At 41.3% G+C, this 6831-nt stretch overlaps 1 long non-coding RNA gene across 1 annotated transcript in view; it reads right to left on the bottom strand.

The window, feature by feature from the left end:
* LOC112944907 overlaps positions 1–6592 on the bottom strand; it is an 11157-nt gene extending 4565 nt beyond the window's left edge. The window contains exon 1 of the long non-coding RNA XR_003248860.1: positions 6400–6592. This is a non-coding gene — a long non-coding RNA (uncharacterized LOC112944907). The remainder of the gene's footprint in view (positions 1–6399) is intronic.
* Between the last annotated feature and the right edge of the window lie 239 nt (positions 6593–6831).

Below are 6831 nucleotides of genomic sequence, written 5' to 3'. Positions count from 1 at the left end.
AGAATAGTCTGTCATAAGCTTTAAAATGATGTTTTAAAAGGCAAAGTAAAAATCTCCTCTTAAAGTGAAACAGCAGCTTTTAGGTGACTCGGGCACTTTGGGAGACTTCACCTCTAAAAGCTTGGGTTCTACCTGGGTTAACAGTATTGTCTGAGATCACTTGGAGAACTGAATACGAAGTAGGGGGAGTAGCTTTTGAAAACGTTGGCTATGATCCCATATAGCAATATATTACATCACTGTTTCTGTAATGGGTGACATCACCTCCCCTGGACTCTGTTTACCTTACCCTCTATCGCTGTAGTGCCTGAAGAGGATTTTTAAGTGTTAAGCTGAGGCAGATTCCCTCATACATCAGGCTTAGCTGGAAGGCCGTCATTTCCCCCCATCATTCACTCCTCACTCTGCCTGCGTGGAGCTAATACATCGAAAGACAATATCCTCCAACAGCTCAAATTCCCGTTCATCTTCACACACTGCCATGCTGTGTCCTTAATCCCAGCTCTTTCCATTGTTTCTATATGTCACAGGCAATGCATCAACATTCGACAAGGATTTAGTTTTTTGGCACAGACGCCTTATATGACTTTTTTGGTAAATCATAATTCCTCGCATTCTCTGTGGGCCACTGAGAGGAAGTGTTGTAACTGATTTTAAAGAAAACTGTGTCCTGATGATGCCAGCTCCTTTTTTAAAACAGTCTGAGGGAATCTGAACTGGGAGGTAATTCGCTGCTCTGACATTGGCTCAAGTTAACATTTGGTTCTCAGTGCTCGCAACGCGAGGCAATTGCTTCCCAAAGGGCATATGGTGTGACACTAAAGAAAATCCTATAGAAGCTATGAGTTGCAAGTTCATGATGTAGATTAGAAAGTACTGAAAGGCAGAAGTATCCCCAACAGCCTTTCTCTTAGAGTCCTAAGAACATCTGGACCCCATTTCATCCCACTTTGCGCACAAGCCCTCATTCTGTCCTATGATGCTTTCTTCCTCCAGGTTCCCACATTCACCACATTCCCCTCTGGGCAAGCTCATGGAGGTCCTCTACCTGCCAGCAGAACCTTGGCATGTTCATTTTGGGCTGAAACATGAGCATAGCATCTACAGTACTAATGGCTTGGTCAAGGTCCCTGTAGACCTCCTCAGGGGTCTCAACCTCCTCATAGGCAGTTCCTTCTTCCTTGCTCAACTGCCTTCCTACTTGCTTTTACATCTTCCCTGGCAGTAAAACCAAAATCAAGCCCAGTAACAAATAGAGCGCTGTACTGCCTCGAGCACTGACTACATCATGCTGAAGAATCACATAGCTCCTAGAAGGCAGTATTTTCACCTGCAGGAATAAGAAAGCAAGCATCAGGTAGGCATCTCTTCCACCTCTGCTGCCTCATTCCTTTACACACGATGTCATCCACAGCATGCAAAGCCAGCTTTAGGCCAGCTTTTCTAAGAGGTCTATTACTTGCCATCCATCTTCTCCCTCAAGCACGCCACAGATATCTTAGTCGATATACAGCTATGTATATCGACAGCAGTATAGGAAAGACTGCTACAGGACCTCCTGCTTGATCTCAGCCTTTAGCAAGATCAAGTATACATAAACCATACCTGAACCATGTTTGCCCTGACTGTTCATGATTTCCAGGGGCAGAAACTTCACAGAACAAACCCACCTCAAGACCAGTCTCCTTTCTATTATAAAGATCTTCCAAACCTTTTGAGTGAACTGTCCCATCCTGAGCATAACAACCTCCCTTGGCGTTCTCTGATAAAACAGTCAGTCTTTCTTTATCAATCATATCTTCTTATCCTCTGACCTTTCTGATCTCCCTTCTGTACTCACTCCAAACACAAGCAAAAAACAAAAATAAAAAACAAAAAACAAAAATAAAGGCCTCACCCCATCGTTTAACTGTTTTTACTACTCTCTGGATCTGTTCTCATGTTACCTGCATGCTCATTTTCAGCACAGCTCAGAGGAATTCCTGCTCTTCCTTCTGTTGCATAAGCTCTTATGGAGGAAGACACAATAAGATAAATTAATCAGACAATTCTAAGCTAGTAGAAATTGAGTCTGTTCATTATTTGTACCACCCTGGCATCTGAACAATAGGGACTTATATAAACACACATATGCATACATATCTGTATATATTTAAGTGGCTAGGTAGTCAGAAAGAACCTTATTTTCACAATCCTATAAACAGGTTTTTTAAATCTGTTGCTGCTCACAGTGCACGTACATATAGTATCAAAGCCATAGTGAAGCTTGATTCTTTTAGTCCTCCCTCAACATCATAACCACAAACTCCCTTTATCTCTTTGCTTCTGCTGTCACAGGTCTTCCTTTGATGACCTCTGCTAAGGCTTCCTGACTCAAGCCACCTTTGAAGCAAAATCCCTTCTTCACCCATTACAGAGGTTGGGAAAGTAAAAAGTTGTCAGAGGAAAGAAGCAGAGAAGAACAAGTAACATGTTGGGAAACCACTGGCACCTGTGATTACCAGAAGCACATCTCAAAGACATTCCTTTGAACTGGCTAAAACAAGTATTGAAGAATACAGTAAATAGTTGCCATGGGGCTTGTGTAATATAGGCCTCCAGAAATCAAGCAACTAAGCAGTTAATTCACGACTGATTCATGACTTTAGTCATTTATTTCCTCTTTCACTCACAGCTTTTCCTGTCCTGTGCTATCTTCAGAAGAGCCAAGACACAGCTTGTATTCCAGTTCTGTGTATTGGTTATAACTTCATGTGTTTTCATTATTAATACAGGTCTTGTGGCTTTTGTCATTACATGATGTCTAGCCCAAGTGAATGAGTTATAATGACTGACTGCAATTGGAAAGGTTTTCTTGGTTTTGCTTTTGAGAAGCTTACTGTGTGCTTTGTTGTTATTGCTTCAAATCTGGTGTATAAATGGTCCCAAAGGGTCAGTTACGTGGAGTAACATGCAGAAGGATCCATGCTACTGGAACCAAGGACTGACCTCTGATGAAGACCCCTACACAGATTTAGGTTGCAAGGGGAGGTACTAGGCTTGCTTAGTTCTTGTTTATCTGTTTTCAGGCAAGCTGATTTTTCCCAATGATGGCTGGAAGAACTTAGTAGCAACATCCATGTGCCATCAGACCTGCCTACGGGAAGCTGCGAGACCACTTCAGATGTACAAGCAGATAATTTGTAAAGTTTAGGGAGTTTAAAACTTCTTTAGATAATAATAGTATTAAGATAACACTGACTGCTCTCATCACCTGTATTAATGTTCCATCATCATTTGGGATCTCATAAACACTTGACCTTAGTGACATTCTCTGCCAAAGAACAAGGCTGGTTTCTACTCTGTTAGAGCTACATAAGCTGGTAGAGCAAGTTCCAGGCCTATCACAAACTTGAAGACTACAGCTCAGGCAGGTTTCAACTAATAGGGCATGGTCTTCAGTGTTGGAGAAGACAGAAAGATGAGGCTTTGAGCTGCTTATTACAAAGTCAACCTTGTTCCTCCAATAACTCATTTTGATATTTTGCAATTTGCAAAAATGCGCCCCTGCAATCCCACAGGCTCTTAACTACTTCGTAATGAGCACGCACGAGCAGATGGAAAATGTTTTCCATTTCAGAGAAAACCGCTAATGGATGTCACCAGCTATTAGAAAAGCTCAGGTGGTTCCATTTGAGGAGAATAGGGATTGTCATCAACATCCTTATTTTTAAAGAAATCTTTGCTCATTTCCACCTTGAAGGTAAGCCTAAGACTGCTGGTATTAGACAAAACAGATCAGAAATTGAGCTGAAAATTACTCCCTGTTAAGTAGGCCAGAATTTTAGGCATGGGGAGGAAAATGGGCAATAGTGATAATAGTGGGAAGCCCTTCCTACTGCTCTGTTTATGGCAACAGATAAATCTGATGCTCTCCATATATTGGCAAGGCAATGACAGAAGCATGACTAGAATTGCTATGCATCTACACACAAAAATACATTTCAGTTTCAGTGTAGGAAACTGCAAAGCCAATTGATTTTTTTGTTTCAAGCCAAGTGACAAATTTGGTACATATAAACACACAGCCAAAATACAAAACGTCACTGTTGTTTTGTCCTGTTTCTTTCTCCATCTTCATTTTCTCTTTGCAACTTAAAGGAAGAGGAAGCATTGCCTGGATGTCCTCTTCAGCATACTTAGTCTCCTTCAAAATATGCGAAATTTCCAGAATTTCTGGAGCCTTCCAGCACAGCAATGTGCCAGCACTCACGTCCTCACTCACTTCATAAAACAAAACTATTTTAATGATGTCACTTCCTCCAGTCCTGCCAACATTTCAGCATCTTCCCAGTTAACTACATCCATCACAATAAATGATATCGTGAACCATCAGGCTTTGCACAACACCACAGCTCCCAATTCTGCTGCATGCCTTCCTCTGCAGGCAGGCTGAGCTTGTTTTAAGTTGATTTTATTTCAATTAACAAAGGAAAGAGAAATCTTGTGAACAGCTGGGCTGTAGCAAGCCCCTTATCCAGGCTCATAAAAGTGGTAGATAAACCACAGAAAACTTTCCACAGGCACAGAATAGCAGCCACTGTACTTCTCTACGGCTCTACACTGAAGGTAACAGATACCTTTTCTTGAAATGTGTCTTTCGATTTCATAGGGCAAGGGGGGAAAATTAATAAAATAAAAAATAAAAATCAGCTATCAGGCTCAAATAACCCAATACTTGAATGCATTTTGCAGAAGTGCTGCTCACTCAACAGCCAACGGTCCAACAGGACAACAGCTTCACCCCACTGTTTATTTCATGCTCTTGGGTAAAAATAGGGCCTGCCCAAAACAGGTCACTCACCCGCCCAATTGGACAACCCAAGGTCACTTTTCAGATTGACTCTGCATCAAAATCCTCCAAAATGACTGCCCAGGATTTGCTGAACACAAGCCTTGCTCTCCCTTTGCCAATTAGATCAACCACCATAAAACATCTCTTCAAAAGATGAAGTTTAAGCAGACGCTTAGTTTCTTCCCCCTACCTCAATACAATCCTTCCATGATCAATGCAGGGCAGCAATTTGGTCTTTACAGTGGTCTAGTGGTCCCAATTAGAGCAGAAACAGTACAAATCTAGGATCAGAGGGCATCAAGTGTGAGCAGTTTCATCGCATGGAGTGCATGCATGAAGTCAGGCATGTTGGAATATGTTGCATTACTCTGGTCCTGGCCACTCCAGCAGTCTTAGACAAATCTTAGAGCAGTTCTGTGCAGCCCAGTGCTTCCTGTTTTCAAAGTCAGGAGGAAAAGTAAAAACAAAATAGGAGTTTTTCTTCCTACCTTGACCCATTGCTTGCTACCTGTCATGAGTAATAGTACAGAAAACGTAGAGATTTTCCCCTCATTTCTGGACTGTCCCTTACAATCACATATTTTCCCGCCCAGATCTACCACAAAAATGCATCTGCAGACTTACTCCATTATTGTTATTCGTTATTCAATGTTATAAGGACTCATTATTAGGATAGGTTGCCCAGGAGTGCCTAAAACTGGACAATATGTTGGAAAAAGAATTCTCTCCTCTAATTTCTTTATGGCAAAAGGCAGATAACAGGTAAATGCAGATTGATGGGGCAAGACAAGGAAACAGTGAGAAAGGATCAGCATAAGCAGAGGGCTCAACTTAGCACTGCTGTCAGATTAGCTCATGGGCATCCAGATTAAGGAGAGCTTTGGAAAGATAGTAGAAGGAAGGAATCAGTAATGACATTTTCTTGGGAGGCCACTGCTGCCCACGTGCTAGGGATCAGCATAGGAGAAAATATCAAAGCAATTGCTTGAGAACAGCCTTAGAGCTTTGAGGCATATCTGGCATTGCTGCAATTTTGTGAGTAAGAGAGACTGAAATACCCCCTGGAAGACATAAACCAGTTTCAGGCCAAGTGCCCACTACACTGTTTCTGAAGAGGATACTTCTACAGGGAAAGTACATGAAGGAATAGACCAATGATTCCTTCTTATAGAGCAAATAGAGAAGCAAAACAGAGATCTATAAAAGGTCTGAATATCTGAAAATATTATGAAGCACCCAACAAAAGAGCTGTTCTTTAGTGTTTTGTAGTTCTGCCTCCTAGGGTAAGTTTCCTTTTTCTAGACTAGAACTTGTGTTTTCTGAGACTAGGAACCAGGCCTTAGAACTTCTTTAAATATCTCTCTTTAGAGAAATAAAGAGAAATTCCAACCACCTCCTAGGCTTCATGCATGTATTCTCTCACTGGGCAAGGAGAAGAATGGCAAAACCAAGTAGGTTGACTTGCAGAGAGTTGAAGTTATAGAAAACTTACTCATCTTTTCTGGATTAGAACATGGTTAATGTGACTGCCTGAAGCCCAAAGTAATCAGTGTGCAAGCACCAACCTTTGCGTAGGCTGCAGGAATTAAGCTGTTTAAGCTGAGGAATGCTTCGGATCTGTCTCAAACTGGAGTCTTCTGCCTCCTTTTTTGTCCTCTTGAACTCTGTCCAACAGCTTTTTACAGGTTAAATGCAAGAGCTTTGCAAATTCCTCACAAATTTCATAGCAGGAAGGACAAGGGTAGCCGGGCTGGAATAAAGCACCTAAAAGAAGTGACAAGGCAGATTTGAAGTTTTACTTTCAGTGCTGAACTCCTCACTAAGCCATAAAGGTGACATTATATGTTTGACTTTTCAAAGCCATTCGATAAAGTAAACAATTAAATTGTATCCAGAAAGGAAATCAACAAAGTACATGCAGAAATTGGATTTTATCTAAAGAAATCTTGTACTTAAGTATATTTTGATTTTAAATCAACTATTTTCTTAACCACTAG

Source organism: Nothoprocta perdicaria, unplaced genomic scaffold (assembly GCF_003342845.1).
Source record: "Nothoprocta perdicaria isolate Ctin4 unplaced genomic scaffold, notPer1 scaffold_178, whole genome shotgun sequence".
Lineage (NCBI taxonomy): Eukaryota > Metazoa > Chordata > Aves > Tinamiformes > Tinamidae > Nothoprocta > Nothoprocta perdicaria.
This window is presented reverse-complemented; position numbering and strand designations above follow the sequence as displayed.